The following is an 18581-nucleotide window of genomic DNA, read 5'->3' on the forward strand; positions in this document are numbered from 1 at the left end:
AACGATTACGAAAATAAAAACGAAAAACATTACGAAATGACGTTCACACCGTCACATAAAACACTACCGTCAACACAAGTCACAAACATCGTCACAAACGTTACGTTACGTAATTCAAACCGTGAACACATCGAATATTGGAGAGCCCATTGCGCAAACGATTTGTTTTCTCTGGTACGTGTTACTGGGCGGGTACCGTTGCTACTAATTATAATGAGGCGTCAGGGGCGACCTTTTGAACTTTTGATATTTAGCGGGGAATCCCCGGGGATGGAGGCAGAAGTTTTCCGTGAGATTTTTTTTCAGCAGTTTTCTTATCCAACCCAGCGGCCCATTTTTTACCCAGCGGTCCCAGCCCACCGGGCATTGCCCAAATGCCCTATGGCCAGTCCGCCCATGAGTCGGAGTGTAGGTGGCACGGACGGCAATGGGAGTTCGCAGGAGGAAGGGGACCGAGACTGGATGTAAATAAAACATCCATGGCAGTCACTCCGATAGGGGGGTGTTAAGCCATATCGCAGAAGGGAGATCAGAGGCCCCAAGACGAGATGGAGCTAGTCATTCGGGAAACCGGACGTAGCCGGTCATGTGGGGCGACAGCCGGCTGTGAATGGGAAAGCCTCAGTCATGGTGCTTGGTTTGAGTGGAGTTGGGGAACAGCTGCAGAATGTTGCAGTTTCTTGTACAGTAGAGGGGAAACAGATTCGAGCAATTGTGGATACGGGGGCGAATGCAACCGTTGTACATCTGGACATGCTGCGACACACAACAAAGGGATGGAAACCACTCACCCCTGGAGCAGGGTATCATCTGAAATTGGCCAATGGGGAGACAGTGCCAATACTCGGGAGTTGAATCATCAACTTGCGGTTGGCTGGGATGGAGTATAACACAAAGGTGTGGGTGGCGAAACTATGTGACCCGTGCTCGATTGGACTTGATTTTTTTGGCCGAGAATGGCTGCCAGTTGAATTTTGATTGGATGTGCTTGAAGATTGGAAAGGACATGGTTCTATTTGAGGAGCAGAGAGAAAAAGATCCAAAGGATGCAATTGTAATTGCGCCTGTGTGTGTGACTGTACCGCCAAACTCAGAAATGCTGATCATCGCTCAGCGAGCTGTCGTCAGGTGTGAATCATCCCCGCTGGGTCTAGTGGAACCGATGGAAGAGCCAATGACTTACGGAATCGCAGTAGCACGAACGTTAGCAGGGTCCGAAGGAACACGGGTACCAGTACAGGTGCTAAATGCCACCAATCAGCCAAAGGTTGTGAGAGCAGGCACCCAGCCAGCTACCTGGACGTCGGGGATAGAGGCGGTAGATTGTAATGGGAGGTCCGGAGTAGAGGATCCCACAGGGCGCGACGATGGTGAGTGGCCTGAAGAACTCGCAGATCTGGAACAACGCAGTATTGCAGGACTCCGTGAGGATCAAGTCAAACAGGTCCACTGGTTAATTGCCCATAACCGAGACTTGTTCATGCTAGCGGATAAGAAGCTGGGCCGCACAAAAATGGTAAACCATCGGATTGAGACGGGGGCGGCAAGACCGATTAAGCAACCGCCAAGACGGCTACCATTTGGAAAAAGGAAAACTGCTGAGGAGGAAATTGCCAGAATGTATGCTGAGGATGTAATTTAACCCTCTGATGGAGCATGGGCATCACCAGTGGTCCTAGTGCAGAAGAAGGATGGGACAGTTCGATTTTGCACGGATTACAGGAAATTTAAAGATGTGACCAGAAAGGATTCAGATCCTCTTCCTCGAATCGATTAGACATTTGATGCGTTAGCTGGATCGAAGTGGTATAGCACTTTGGACCTAAAGAGTGGCTACTGGCAGGTTGAAGTTGACCCGGCCAGTCGTGAAAAGACCGTATTTTCAGTGGGAACAGGTCTATGGCAATTCAAGGTTATGCCATTTGGTCTGTGCAATGCTCCCGCCACGTTTGAAAGGCTTATGGACAGAGTTTTGGAAGGGTGGCATTGGAAATCCTGTCTCGTCTATCAGGATGACGTTCTAGTCCATTCATCAACATTTGACCTTGCTATTTCCCAACTGGAACAAGTTTTTTCATGCTTTCGGGAGGCGGGGTTGACATTGAACCCCGGGAAGTGTCAGCTATTTCGGGTGAGAGTCGCCTACCTGGGACACATTATCAGTCGAGAGGGTGTGTTGACCAACTTGGACAAAATCTCAGCAGTGCAAGATTGGCCTACTCCCACGAATGTACGACAGGTACGGGCCTTTCTGGGGTTATGCTCGTACAACCGACGATTTATAAAAGGCTTTGCAGACATCGCACGACCCCTACACAGGTTGACAGAAAAGAAAAACACCAAGTTTGTCTGGGCCAATGACTGTGAGGATGCGTTTAGAGCCCTAAAGGATACATTGACGGGGAGCCCCATACTGGCATTCCCTGAAAGTGAGGGAGAGTTTATCCTGGATACAGACGCGAGCCACTTGGGCCTGGGCACAGTACTTTCCCAAGAGCAGGGCGGCACAGAGAGGGTAATCTCCTACTTCAGCAGGGCTTTGTCTAAACCGGAAAGGAACTATTGTGTAACACAAAAAGAGTTGCTGGCGTTGGTGACCGCGGTTGATCACTTCCGACCGTACCTCCTCGGAAAGAAAATTGAGCTTCGCACAGACCATGCGTCTCGAAGATGACTAAGGAACTTCAAGTCGCCAGAGGGTCAGGTGGCCCGCTGGTTATAAAAGTTACAGTCTTTTGATTTCAACCTTGTGCATCGCCCTGATCGGTTCCATGCCAACGCTGATGCCTTGTCTAGAAGACCGTGCACTTTTTTTTTTTTGTTTGTATACTGAATCGAGGCTCGTGAAAGAGCTAACATTTATTTCACAAACAAATCAACCAGACAAACAAAATATACAAAAAGAGGGAGCGGAAGACAAGATGGGGAGAGAAGGGGAAGCACACAACCACAACATTTGAGAGCAGGGAGAAGTGTGGGAGGGAGAGGGCTTGGGGGCAGGAGGCGTGGGAAGGGGAGGGGGGTTGGGGGGGAGGTATAATACACAAGGGGACCGAAATTAGCAGGGGTAGAAAAGATCAAGGTTTTGGATGGGGGAGGATAAGAGATGGTGGTGAACAGCTGTTTTAAAGACCTGGAGGGTGGAGTGGGATTGAAGAGAGTGAGGGAGTTTGTTCCAGAGGCGGGAGAAAAGGGGAATGAAGGAGTGAAGGTGAGCAGAAAGTCTTGATTTTGGCAGTTTAACCATAAGAGGGTTGCATGCAGATCTTGTGCGACCTGTAGGAATATTTGGGGGACAGAGCCCAGAGAGGGCTGGGGGGGCAAGGCCAGAGAGGAGTCGGTAGAAGACGGAAAGACCACCAACCTGCCTGTGGTGAGTGAGTGAAAGGCCCTTGGAGTTAGCTTCATCGCGGGAGATTCCATTGATTCTGAACGCTTTGGTTTCAACAGCGTGAAGACGGGCTAGGTGTGAGGCAGGAGCACCAGACCAGAGGGGAGAGCAGTATTCCATAGAGCTGCGGATGAAAGCCTTGTATGTGGTGAGGAGCTCAGGTGTGTCAAGGAAGGACTTCGCATGACGGAGGATGCCCAGTCGGCGACTGGCTTTGGAGGCCAGATTTGAAATGTGGTTTTCCCAGGAAAGATCATGGCAAATAGTGAGACCCAAAAGCTTGAGTGACAGAACTTCTTGGAGAGGATTATTCAGAAAGTGGATGGGAGGGTTTTCCAGTCGGTCTTTTCGGAGAGACATCGTAAGAGTGTGAGATTTATCAGGATTGAAAGACATGTTCCATTTGTTTGCCCAGTATGATTTTGTCCAGGTCTGCAGAGAGTGAGGAGGCTGCAGACTGCCGATCTGAGGGATGAGGCATTGAGCAAGGTTACCACTATTGTGAAAGAAAGGACAAGAGGGAGGAGGAGGAGGAGGAGAACAACCAGACTGATCATGTGTGTGTAATGCGTGGAAGTGTGCAACCCACAGAGTGATAATGATCTGCTGACGGACTTTGGTGGAGTACAACGAGAAGACTCTGACTTGAACATGGTCATTACCTGGAAGGAGGCAAACAGACGACCGGACTGGGAAGAGGTAGCGACTCTTACGCCAGACTTGAAAGTGTACTGGGGACAATGGGACAGTCTCGGTTTAGGTGATGGAGTACTTTACCCGAGGTGGGCAGTGGCCGCCACGAACAAGTATGTGTGGTTACTGGTAACACCACAGCGGAAGAAGTCTGAAATATTGGGGTGCTATCACAGACCAAAGGCAAGGGCCACTTTGGGGTAAATAAAACGCTAAAGAAGATCTGGCAAAAAAATTTCGGTTCCATTGCAAAAGAGACGTGGAGGCCTGGTGGCGCAACTGTGATAAGTGTTCTGCTAAGAAAGGCCCCTTGAGGAAAGAATTAGCCCCGTTGCAATTATACAAAGTGAGCGCACCCTTGGAGAGAGTGGCCATGGATATTACAGGACCTTTTCCAGAAACCGCCCGGGGAAACCGGTACATCCTAGTCGCTATGGACTATTTTACGAAGTGGCCCGAGGCTTATGCGTTGGCAAGTGTAGATGCGAATACAGTCGCGCGGGCACTTGTGGATGGTTTCTTCACCCAGTACGGCATCCCTTCTGAGCTACATTCAGATCAGGGCAGCAATTTTGAGTGAGGTTTTTCGAGCAATGTGCAATCTTCTAAGTATACAGAAAACTCAAACCACTCCTTACCATCCTCAATCCGACAGCATGGTAGAACGTTTCAATCGAACCCTTGTTACCCAGCTGGCAATGTATGTGAATGATACTCACACCAACTGGGATGAGGGGTTACCACTGATTCCACTGTCATGCAGAACGGCGGTGAGCGAAGCCACCGGTTACACACCCGCACTCCTGATGTATGGTCGAGAACTAAGACTCCCCCCAGATTTGATTTACGGAGGACCACCCAATCAACACGTCCAGACCTGGCCCCACTCTGTCGAAGGCCTACAACGTGATATTGAACAGGCGCATCAGTTTGCTCGGGACAGGTTGCAGCGCTCCGGACAGCGCATGAAAACTAAGTACGACACACAAGCCTGAGGAAAGCAGTTTAAGGAGGGAGACCTGGTGTGGGTGAGCAACATGAGGCGGCGGAGAGGGCTCTGTCGCAAGTTTGCCGATCGTTTGCAGGGTCTGTGTCTAGTGATGAAGCAAGAAAATGACGTCATTTATCATGTTCGACAAGGGCAGCGAGTTGCGCCACGCGTCCTCCACCGGAACAGGCTGAGGGAATATAATGGGGACTCCATCCCTGAGTGTGTACGATTCGGCCAAAATAAGTTGGGGAAGGGACCGAAAACCCACACTCCAAATAACTGTACCCCACCAAAGCATGACCCAGGGGATGAAATCGGTAAAAGCAATTTGGCCGCCAAAGTGGAAGGGCAAAACGCAATATTCAGCGTCCAGCTTATCTCCGCGACTATGACTTGACTTGAGAGGATGCGCGGATAGGTTTATCGGGAGGGGTTGTTGTCCTTGTTCCCCCCTTCCCACACCTAGATTCGGCGGAAACTACTTGCAATATTCCTCATGGCGTTCCCCATCTTTGCCTCAAGCTTGGAAGAGAGAGAGAGAGGGATGCAAGTTGGTTACCTTGCTTGCTGTCGCTTGAATTCTGTAAACCATCAGGACACAACAGTTTTTTGTTGTTGTTTCTTCTTATAATTATTATTTTAACTGTGCCATGTGACTATATTGTGATGGAGGACCATGGTCCCTATGTTTTGAATTTTGTGTAAGTATATGTTCTGTGTTCTAGGACTAAACAAGGGTAGAGTAGGGACAACCGCATTTACTTCAATTAGATTATACTAGCAACGGTACCCACCCTATATTCAATTGGAAGGCCCAAATGAAAAGGTAAAATATCAGAAATTGAAGGCTTTTTTCATTTTAAACGATTCATATAAACATCCGTGAAATCATATCACACGCAAATCATCAAAATATAAACAGTATCTTACTATAATTCACCAAATGTCCCACAGTGATCGATACACTATGATCGTGATGATCGTGATCGTGAATCGTGATCGATAATCGTGTTCACAATTGCTATGTCGTATGTACTCCCGATACGTGTTTCCTTCAGTTGAAATGGGTTAGAATTCTCTCAAGCAGGGATTCAACCCGTGTCCTTATAAAAGGTCTTTGTCCGAGGTCACCGAGTCCGATCGGTGCAGCTGTGCAGCGATCGGTGCAGCCGTTTGTGCGGCACCCAGGAAAACAACATCGTCACAATGAGAACAATGAACGTTATGTGAACGCGAATGTTATGCGGGAGTCCAAACCTGAGAATGCTGGAGACCAAAGCTGAAATTGGGAAAACTAAATAGCCTATTTTACTCCTGGAGATCCCAGGATTATCCACCCAAAATATCTTTGCGATCGGTTCAGCAGTTTTTACGGTACCTTCGAACAGACAGACAGACAGACAGATGGATATTTGGTGAATTATAGTAAGATAGTAGAGCGGGGACGGCTCTGGAAGAAGGATGGGAGCAGTGTTACATTAGTGGGGTGGATTGTTTAATGATTGTACACACGTGGGGCTGGGCTTGCAATGACGAGAAGCTGTGATCGTTTGTGGGTGTATCTTATGTGAAATTCCGGGCTGGCTGTGAAACCAGATTTGCTCTTTTTTTTTCTTCCTTCCTTTTCGACTTTATTTTTATTCTTTTGTTAAAAAAAACCAAAGATCTTCCTTATCGACCTACTCCCTCCCACCGGAGCTCTACATAATTGAATAGAGAAAGAACCTCTGGGAAGAAAAAAAAGAAAGAAGATAAGAAGAGGGGGAAGAAGATTGGGTCGAATCGGTGGAAAAAGGTGAAAACGAAAGGACGCGCGGTCCAAGTTTTGACGAGAAACTCGGCCTGTGTGAGCTTTTTGAGGGTTTGATTAATATCTCTGAGGGCTGCCTGTTGGAGACACAGTCGGTGCCGGAGAGATTGGGGTGGAGGAAGATTTTCTTGGTGCACGTGGGATCGTGAGGAAAATGTGGGAGAGGAAGCAGCAGCTTTTGCTCCTCGGCAAGTTTTGTCTGAGCCAGCTGGAGGCAAAGTGCGGCTTCAGGGTCTTGCAGAAACTGCCCTGGGCAAGTCTTCTTGCAGAACAAGTCCTGGACAAGAAACTGCCCTTCGTGGAGTTTGGGGGACACCCACTGAGAAAGAGAAGAGTGGAGTGGAGGCGCCACCCTCGGGACATGTGGTTGGGGCGAGGCAGCCAGGATGCCATCTGAAACGGGCCTGAATTCCCATCACGGTTTTATTTTACCTTTTATTTCCTTTATATCCTGGCGAATATTTCTTTGTTATTTTGCTACCCTCTCCCTCTCCTTTGGGTTTAGCTAGGGATACTGGGTGGGTCCATTTAATTGTTTTGTCTTGGCGCCTGTCTGTCCTTTAATTAGTTGAACTTTGCCGCTGCATATCAGCGGGATTTCTTTTCGTTACGATTTAGCTTTTCCTGGGTGTTGTACCCTGTGTTCTTTTCTTGATTCTGAGTAAAGGATTTGCATTTATTCCCCTGTTTTGAATTTGCATTGCATATCTTGATTGACATACTGTGTGTTGAATTTTGGGGGGTAACGGGGGTGGGGTGATGTAAAATTGTGTCAGCATTTGGATGGTAAATTCGCTCGGTCACTTCTGACTGCTCATACGGCGCGACCCGCCCATGGGGAACGTATTTGTCTCCCGAGCACATCGATTATCTCCGGAGCAATAGGCAGTACCCCGAGCCCTTCACGCAGGAGCCAGGTCGCAACACTTGTCCCGTAAAGCACGTGGGAGGTGATTTCCAAAATTACAAGTTACGGCCAAACGTTTGAGCTTGTTAGCATCGTCCGTGACATTCTGGTTTTCACTCTGGGTCGTCCGGTGAAAGCGATAAGTTTCCGCCACTTCTAATACTCGAGGCTTGAAATGATTTCGTAGCATTTCACACAACTGCTCGTATGTTTTAGCAGAAGCTATTTCCGGGAGACACAAGTCTTTCAAAGTATTGTAAGTACTCTTACCGGTCAGTGAGATCATAGTGGCCACCTTCTTCCTGTCAGCTGCTTGGATCACGGCAGCAATGGTGCCCACCTCGACTTGTCCGATGTCGTTCGCGATGAAATAGGCTTCCAAGCATTCTTTGTATGCTTCAAAATCGTCGCCCTCCAAAGTCTGCAATGAGCCTACCGCCGTCATTGGTCGCTAGAAACGTTTACCTCGTCGCCAGTTGTCGTGTCCGTAGATTCAGTAAACAGCAACAGCAACGAGAATCAAGAGGTTTTCTTTATTCAGCATTTTCTCTCTTCTGCGCATGCGCACCCTTCCCCCATTAACCCCCAATCACGTGGGACCCCAAACCAACAGACACAGCAGTATAGGCCTCAGGATTTATGCCTACCCTTCGACCGCTTCGGACAAATTAAGCCCAGGTTTCTTAATACAGTAGTGTATCGTTTCAGTAGTATCGTTTTCGTAATTCTATATATAAATGGAGCAAGTGTTTATGTATGTATGTATGTATGTATGTATGTATGTATGTATGTATGTATGTATGTCTGCACTTCACCCATTGGTTGGACAGCTGACCTGACTCCACCCACAAATGTTACCTGAAATACTTAACCTAAAGTACACAGAGGACCCAAAAGACCCCCTCCTCCCATCCCCCCCCCCCCCCTCCCACCCCGAGGACCCAAAACACCGAGAAGACCCCGAGAACCCAAAATACCCCAAGGACCCTAAATACCCCCAAACGACCCCCGAAGACTGAAAAGACCCAAAACAGCCCGAAGACACTAAAGACCCCGAAGACCTAAAACCCTAATGACCGAAAAGACCCCGACGACCCAAAAGGCCCCAATGACCCAAAAGGCCCCAAAGACCTAAAAGACCACAAAGATTGAAAAGACCCGAACACCGAAAAGACCCCAAAGACCCAGAAGACCCCAAAGACTGAAAATACCCTGAATACCCAAAAGGGCCTGAAGACACAAAAGACCCCGAAGACCTAAAATACCCCAAAGACTGAAAAGACCCAGAAGACCTAAAAGACCCCAAAGACTGAAAAGACCCCAAAGACCTAAAATACTCCAAAGACTGAAAAGACCCCATAGACCTAAAAGACCCCAAAGACTAAAAAATACCCCAAAGACTAAAAATACCCAAAAGCTCCCAAAGAGCTGAACACCGAAAGGACCCCAAAGACCCAAAATATTGAAAAGACCCTGAACACCCAAAAGGGCCCGAATACACAAAAGACCCCAAAGACTGAGGAGACCCAGAAGACCTAAAAGACCCCAAAGACGGAAAAGACCCAAAAGACCCCGATGACCCAAAAATACCCGAAGATCCAAAAGACCCCAAATACCTAAAATACCCCAAAGACTGAAAATACCCAAAAGACCCCGAAGACCCAAAAGATCCGAACACCGAAAAGACCCCAAAGACATGAAATATTGAAACGACACTGAAGACCCAAAATATCCTGGAGACCCTAAAAAAACCCAAACACCCCAAAAAAAAACCGAACACCGAAAAGACCCCGAAGACCCAAAATACTCTAAAGACCTAAAAGACCCTGAAGGCACCGAATACCCAAAAACTCCTAACACCAAAAAGACCCAAAAGACCCTGAAGACCGAAAATATTGAAAAGATCCTGAAGACCCAAAATATCCTGAAGACCCAAAAAAAAACCAAAGACCCCAAAAAACCCTGAACACCGAAAATACCCCGACTACCCAAAAGACCCCAAACACCGAAAAGACCCTGGAGACCCAATGGACCCCAAATACCCAAAATACCCTTGAAGACCCTGAAGACCAAAAGACCCCGAAGACTGAAAAGACACCAAAGACCAAAAAGACCAAAAAAACCCTGAAGACCGAAAAGACCAAAAAGACCCAAAATACTGAAAAGACACCGAAGACCCAAAAGACCCTCAAAGGGGAACCCAAATGCAAAATAAAATTCTTCTGAAATCCATTGACAATCACAGTCTAACTTGAAGGGGATTTTATTTTATTTGTGAATCATAAAGTGCTGAAAAAGCCCTAGAATGTCGATTTTCGAGTTTGCCAGTGACATGACATTGTGAACTCACTGTGATCCTGCTGGCGACAGCACATGGAGACAGTGCATTCCGAGCTGCTCGGATTCCGATAATGATTGGGGATGTTGGAGGGGGCAGGGTGTTTGGGTTGGTCGTGGGTATTGTTTAGTTAGTTTTTTTTTTTTTGGATACAAGATCGAGGCTCGTGAAAGAGCTAACATTAATCACACAAAAAGTCAAACCGACACAAACCGACACATCAAACACAAAATTAGGGGAGCGGGAGACAAGATGGGGAGAGAGGGGGAAGGACACAAACACAACATTTGAGCGCAGGGACATCGAGAGAACTGTGGGAGGGAGAGGGCTTGGGGGGAGGTGGGAAAGGTATAAAACATATGGACACTGCAAGGACTTCCAGGAAAGAAGTTGAAATTTCGAAAAAGTGTATCTGGGATGAATTAGCAGGGGTAGAAAAGATCAAGGTTTTGGATGGGGGGAGATAAGAGATGGTGGTGAACAGCTGTTTTAAAGACCTGGAGGGAGGAGTGGGATTGAAGGGAGTGGGGGAGTTTGTTCCAGAGGTGGGAGAAAAGGGGAATGAAAGAGTGAAGGTGAGCAGACAGCCGAGATTTTGGCAGTTTAACCATAAGAGGGTTGCTGGCAGATCTGGTGTGACCTGCAGGAATATTTGGGGGACAGAGCACAGAGAGAGCTGGGGGAGCAAGGCTGGAGAGGAGTCAGTAGAAGACAGAAAGACCACCAACCTGCCTGTGGTGAGTGAGTGAAAGGCTCTCGGAGTTAGCTTCATCGCAGGAGATTCCAATGATTCTAAACGCTTTGGTTTCATCAGCGTGAAGCCGAGCTAGGTGTGAGGCTGGAGCACCGGCCCAGAGGGGGGAGCAGTATTCCATTGAGCTGCGGATGAAAGCCTTGTATGTTGTGAGGAGCTCAGGTGTGCCAAGGAAGGACCTCACACGACGGAGGATGCCCAGTCAGCGACTGGCTTTGGAGGCCAGCTTGGAAATGTGGTTTTCCCAAGAAAGATCATGGCAGATAGTGAGACCCAAAAGCTTGAGTGACAGAAATTCTTGGAGAGGATTGTTGAGAAAGTAGATGGGAGTGTTTTCCAGTCGGTCTTTTTGGAGAGACATAGTAAGAGTGTGAGATTTGTCAGGATTGAAAGACATGTTCCACTTGTTTGACCAGTCTGTGATTTTGTCCAGGTCTGCAGAGAGTGAGGAGGCTGCAGACTGCCGATCTGAGGGATGAGGAATGGAGCGGCAGAGAGTGGAGTCATCAGCAAAGAGATAGAGAGGATTTTCCAGAGAGTCAGAGAGATCATTGATGAAGACCAGAAATAGCACAGGGCCCAGAACACTACCTTGGGGAACTCCAGCCAGAACAGGCAGGGGCGATGAGAGAAATCCATTCAGGGCCACACGTTGACTACGACCAGAATGGAAGTCCGCAAGCCAAGCGTGGAGATTTCCATGGAAAACATAGGAGGAGAGTTTGGTGAGCAGAGCGGGGTGCCAGACCTTATCGAAGGCACGTGATATGTCAAGGGAGACGGCTCTGATTTCCTGTTTGGCATTGACGACCTCCATCCATTGTTGAGACAGCAGAAGCAACATGTCCAGAGTAGAATGACCTGGTCTGAATCCAAATTGATGATCGGAGATCAAGCCATTGGAGAAGAGGAAGGATTTGATATCCGAAGCAATGATTGATTCCATGACTTTGCTGATAATTGGGCTGATCTCTTTTTGCACCTTTTTTGTATAAAGCAGTAATGTTTGCAGATTTCCAAGATGCTGGCAGATGATCTTGAGCAAAAGAGAGGGTGAAAAGAACAGAGAGAGGGTGAGATGGAGCGGCAGAGCAGGATGTTAGGACCCGTAGGCTGATGCCGTTTGGTCCAGTTGCAGAATCAGAGTCGAGGTTTGACAAAAACTTCTCCACCTTGTCAGGAGAGAAGGACACAGAGTCCAGTAGAAGTTGGGTTTGACTGGGTAAGGTGGGAACAGAGAGAGATGGGTTTGGGACACAAGATTTTGAGGTAAACACAGAGTTGAGGCATTCGGGATTGGTTCCTGATCGTGCCGAGATGAGGGGATTGGTCCCTGATCGTGCCGAGATGAGGGGATTGGTCCCTGATCGTGCCGAGATGAGGGGATTGGACCCCGATCGGTAATCCCGTGCACGTCCCGACCTGATAAAATAATTTTGTGGTCATTGAAATATGTCAAATGACTTGGATTATTTAAACTTCGTCAATAATTGGTTCACGATTTATTGGTTCACGAGTTATCAAACAGAGTGACCACGATATTCGTCATGGATGTGTTTCTGTCTCACTGTCTGTCTGTCTGTCCGCAGCATAACTACCCGATGATATCATCCGATCTTGATGAAACTTGGGTGGGAGGTTGTTGATATCATGATCTAGTTGTGCCCTGCCTGGAGTGGGTGTATTGCGCCCATTCTGGGCGTAGCCACGCCCGAAAAAGATGTCTTTTTAGTGGGTAATCGAGTTCAAGCTACATCTTCTCCGAGGGAGTTGGTGGAATCTGACAGGAGTTTCGGTATTTGGTTCGGCCAATGTCATGTGTCTAGCCCCACGGAGCTCGATTTTTGCATTTTCGCCCCAAGGTCAACGTCACAAGGCAGGGCCGGATTTAGACATGTGGAGGCCCCCCCTGGGCAGCCTTCAGTAGTGGAGGCACACCCTACCTTAGAATACTAAAAATGTGACAAGACATAGTTTCAGTCATCCATAAAGTATATTCTTCAAGTACAAAGAAAATGAATAAAAATGTACATCTATAAACATCATGACCAATCAATATAAGAATCTAGTTCCTATGTTTCAAGCATAACGAATTTGAATAAGCAAGCAGGCACATCTTTAAACATCATGATCAATCTATAAGAATCTACGAAGTTCCTATTAGACTGCCAGGTGTTCCAATTTTTCATTTCATTTCATGACCTGAAAATCGGGTGGGCATCAAATTGGCATGATAATATAGAAAAAATTAAGAAATAATGTTCATGACTTTTCACAAGTCAGATTCTGGTACGTTAGTCTGTAATATAATGTTGAAATGTATAATTTTATTTCCAAAATCTCCGTTTAGCCTCGAACGCATTTCGATGTATTGACCAATGAGGATCGCGCTTATTCGCGCTACGAACGATGTCTGGGCTTCCGGCTGCGAGTAAACAAAATGGCGGCCTCCAGTAGCAGCGACGGTGACGAGGGTGGGAGCGAGAAACGCTGTTATATGTGCATTTCTCCGGCCAAAAGATCAAGTTTATTACCTTTTAGTGATATAACATGGCCGCGATATTTGCAATTTGTTCTTACGTGGCAGAATTTAGAAGGTGATCAAGCTGAAATTGCGAGAAATTTCGTGAAGAACCACGCTGACGAATTCGGCGAACGTGGCAACAGTATGGTAACAATACCTGCTATAGCTATACCGCATGATGCAGCGTTTCATCAAGTGTGTTATTCACGATTTACCGATAAACAACGAGTGAGCAGGGTGCAAAGCAGCATGAAAAAGAGAGAAGAAAATGCAGCCAATACTGGTAGGTTGAATAACTTCAATAATAAATCATGACAATGCTTCAAAACTTAGTTTGATTTTTTTTTTGTGAGGTATATGTAAAATGATTTTGTGTGTAGTCGAACGATTTTGAATTGAAGGAACTGTCCAATATTTATGCAAGGAGGTAGGGCCGAGGTGAAACAAATACATTTTTAAAAGGAAGTCTGAGGAAGGGGGAGGGGGGGGGGAGGGAATCTAGTCGGGCTAACCATGACTTGAGGTCTAGACATTTTAAACTCACATAATTTTAATTGTTTTCTTTTATGTGTATTTATTGCAGCTTCAACATGCAATGACATCAACGTCAACATTGACAAGGTGCATAAAGGCCCACAACCAGTCAAGAAACGTGCTCTACGCTCCAGCTTAGGCAAGCCCAAATGTTCAGCCAGATCCCAATATGTGTTGCCTAATATATGCATCCTTTGTCAGAAAGAGAGAACAATCAATACAGGCAAAAGGGGCCGAAGAAAAGAGCCTCTAACAAGGTGCTCAACAATTGAGGCACCAAGACTGCAGCAAGCTGCTAAAGACAACAACAATACAAACCTGCTGCTTCAAATTCAAGACCGCGATTGTGTTGCGATAAAGGTAAAATACCATGGTCGCTGCTACAAGGAGTATACCCGGTATTTAGGCAAGCTAGCAACAACACCTAATGCAGAGCAACAAGGAGACTCCAACTACTCAGAAGCATACACATTATTTTGTGCAACAGTCAAGGATCTTATAATAGACAACAAGGAAATCTACAGACTGAAACGACTTAATGACATGTTCATGAAACAAATCAAAGCAACACACGGAATAGAATCAAACTACAAAAGTGGCTTTCTCAAGACAAGACTGATGAAAACATTTCCACAACTATGCTTTCTAACCCCGTATATGCGCTGCCAAGGACACCTTGTGTATGTTAATGACATCTCCACTGAAGTGCTGGTTGAAGAAAAGAAAGTGTTGCAAGAAACCATGCATGGTTCAGGTGATGACACAACAGAGACAGAACAAACATCCGACTCTGAACCAACCCCACCAAAGCAACCTGGGTATACTGAGAATAACCTTAGAGAACACTACTTCACTGCGCTACAATTGAGAAATGCAATAGATGAGATCAAGCCAAATATGCCATGGCCCCCAACCTCTGAGCACCTGACAACAAATGCCGCAGAAGCAATTGTACCTGCCTGTCTCTATAACTTTATTGCATGGATGGTGGGAGTGTCAGACGAACCTGATTCTGATGAGTTTGTAAAGATAGAATCTACAATACATAGAAGAATTCTCACAATTGCACAGGACATCATATACCTCCAATCAAAGGGAAGGAAACAGATGCCCAAACATTTGTCACTTGCAATGACAGTACGTCATCTCTCAGGTTCAGCCCAATTAATCAGCCTACTGAACGGGTTTGGTTACTGCGTCTCAAACTCTGTCGTCTTAAATCATGACACTGCACTGGCTAACCAAGAACTACATCGTGGAGAGGATGCTCTTCCATCAATCATTCAGGCGGGCAAGCATGTCACACTCGTATGGGACAATAATGACTTCAGGGAGGAGACATTGTCTGGGCGTGGAACAACACACAATACCAATGGGATTATAATACAGCGACCAAGTCAATCCCATGAAGTAGTACAACCAGCACCAGTCACTACAGTTAAGAGGACGCGGGAGAGATCGATGCAGCCACCTGCAGTGAACCTTGCCACATATTATGGAGGGAAAAACGAAGGACCCGCTCCATTCGCAACCAGCGTTCCATTGGATCGAGCAACGTACTTCCCATTACTCCAGCACCCTAAGACGATAGACCTAGCATACCACATCACCAAGTACAACATTGACGGGACTCTGCCATCTTGGACAGGATTCAACCAACTACTGTCTTGTGTTGAAGTTCCACCAAAGAGCGTGATAGGGTATCTCCCTGTCATTGATGCCACTCCGACTGAAATGAATACGGTACTAACAATACTGCAGAGAAGTGTTTAGATCGCCGACAAGTTACAGTTGGAAGCAGTCGTCATTGTCGTTGACCAAGCCATCTATTGCAAGGCACAGCTCATTAGATGGAAGAATGCACAGTTCATGAAGAGACTGGTAATTAGACTTGGGGCATTCCACACTGCAATGTCCTTTCTTGGCTGTATTGGAAAGAGATTTCGAGATGGTGGTCTCCAAGACATCCTGGTTGAGTCAGAGATTGTTGCAGTGGGGTCTGTGAATAGAGTGTTCAGCAGCAAGCATTACAACAGGGCAGTTCGAGCCCATAAGCTGATGTCAGACGCGATGCAGCAGATGCTCCTGGATGCATATTTTGAATCTATTCCAGAACATGAGCGGGTAGAGTGAAGGAACTTTTGTCAAACTTAGCTGAAGCTTTCCCACATCCAAACTACCATGTCATTCTCAACAGTGACAAGTTCAAAGACTTCAAAACCTCCTTTGACAAATTCTTAGAAGCAAGTGACACCAAACCAACATTTCGCTTCTGGAGTTCATACATTGAGACGGTGGAGCTTCTCTAGCCCATCTCGAGTTTATCATGACGTCAATGCACACTGGTTCACTTGTACGCCACGTAATTGTCTTTGATGGGTTAAAATATCACCCCTTACACACTTATTGGACCTATTAACAGTTTCAAAATAGCATTGGTAAACCACCATGGATCGTAGTAGCAACACCAATCACAAATATTGTACAAAAATTTAAAATTATGCAGGTTTTAAGGTCCAAAAACATGACTTTCTGATAAATGCATCAACAGCATGTTATTTTACCAAGTCGTTAAAACAACATTTTTACTACTTTTGGGGGTCTGAATTAATAAATATTGCTGCCAAGACCAATGTGAACATGACATCATATAGTTTGTGTTGTTTTTTTACTGTGTAAATGGGTATTTCAAATGTAACATACAATTGGTGTATACTGGTGTTTTGGGGCAGCGGTTCTCGGTAACGTACCACGATATCGCTTGTGAAAAAAAACAAGATGTTTTGGAGGTCATAAGGCTTCATCCCACACCCTTCTTGCCAAATCCCTAGGTTCAGGTCATGAAATCAAAAAAAAAAATAGATATCCACCCTATGGCCCTGTGTCTATATGTTTCAAGTATAAAGAATCTGCATAGTGAATAAGCAAGCAGGTCAATCATGATCAATCATAAGAATCTCGTAAAGTACCTAATACCTATATTTACAGACCAGGCACTTTACGAGACTTGACCCTTGCAAAGTCTTGGTTCAATTTGTCGAAGTCAATTTCTCCGAGAATGTCACATTCAATACTCATCAAGGCCAGGTGACTGAGCCTATCATGACTCGTTGTAGTATGGAGTCTGTTCTTGGTGAACTTCATTTTAGTGAATGAACGTTCTCCAGAACAGTTTGTGACTATGAGCATCAAGTACAGTCACGTGAAAAAGTAAGTACACCCCATGTAAAGTTTTGACTTTTTCAACATATTTCAACATACAGCTATTTGATCTTCATTTCAACAATATTGATAGATAAAGGTGATATAATACAACAAATATAATGAAACATTTACATTTTGTAGTCCATTGTATAATTTAAATAAACATAAATGCAAATTTCGCATGTGGAAAAACTAAGTACACCCCTACATTTATCATTACTTCAAATACCTAAAATTAGAATCAGGTGCACCAGCTCAGGTGAAAATGATTAGAAAATCGTTAGAGAAGATCTTGGAGGAACCTGTGGCGCTATGCTCGCACAATAAAGCCGGACAAAATGGACGACACCAGGAACAAAGTTTCACTGAGCTATTTATTTTAGCTCAACTCAAAATAACTCAAAAGCACTGAATAGCCCGTTAATACGGGCGGCAATTTATATCAAAAGTTCACCACACAAAAGCCACGCCTCTCAGGCGGGGCGTGGTATGCAAATAAGTCAGCCACGCCTCTCAACGGGGCGTGGTATGCAAATCGAGAGTCCGCCCGGGCAAGGCAAGTCCGGACACGTCCGGGCGAGTCCGGGCACGTAACCGCCCGCCGCTTACGTCATAGGCCGGTGCAAGGTGATTGTGTCATGCTTCTGGTAACCGCGACATGCGCCCCCCCAGAATTAACTTGCACCGGGAGAGTCAGTTTGAGGGGGGTCTTGATGACCCGGCCGAAACGACCCCTGGCGATTCGTGTGGGGGTGGTAGGTGGCGTGGCGGTGGATGGTCGGGCGGGGGGCTTGGTTGACGGGGGACGGCCCCGTCGTGGAGGAAGGGCCAACCATGGAGGTTGGTCGAGGTCCAAATGGGCCGGCTTGAGGCGGTCCACGGAGATGCGGTCCGGTTTGCCACCGATGTCAATGATGAACGACTTGTCGTCCCTTTCAGCCCCCGGACAGGTCCATCGTACGGCGGCTGGAGCAGTCCCCGGTGTGCGTCGTTCCGGATAAAAATGTACTCCGCAGTGCGAAGTGCTGGGGGGACGTGGGGTTGGGGGCAGCCGTGGTGGGACGGGGGCATGGGGGCAAATCTCCTGGCGGCCTCCTGGAGGACCAAGCGTTGGCGAGCCGCGGACCAGGGGCCGGTGGCGTCAGGGATGAACACGCCCGGCACGCGCAGTGGCTGGCCGTAGACCAGCTCGGCGGTGGAAGCCTGGAGGTCCTCTTTAGGGGCCGTTCGGAGGCCCAATAGGACCCACGGGAGCCTGTCGGCCCAACCGTCGTCCTGGAGGCTGGCCCTGAGAGCAGCCTTCATCGAGCGGTCGAACCGCTCGCAGAAGCCGTTGGCTTGGGGGTGGTAGGCTGTGGTGCGGTGTAGCTTGACCCCCAAGGCCTGGGCGACCGCGCCCCAAAGCTCAGAGGTGAATTGCGGGCCTCTGTCGGAG

This window comes from Myxine glutinosa, chromosome 5 (genome assembly GCF_964187855.1).
Source record: "Myxine glutinosa chromosome 5, kmMyxGlut1.1, whole genome shotgun sequence".
NCBI classification, from domain to species: Eukaryota; Metazoa; Chordata; class Myxini; order Myxiniformes; family Myxinidae; genus Myxine; species Myxine glutinosa.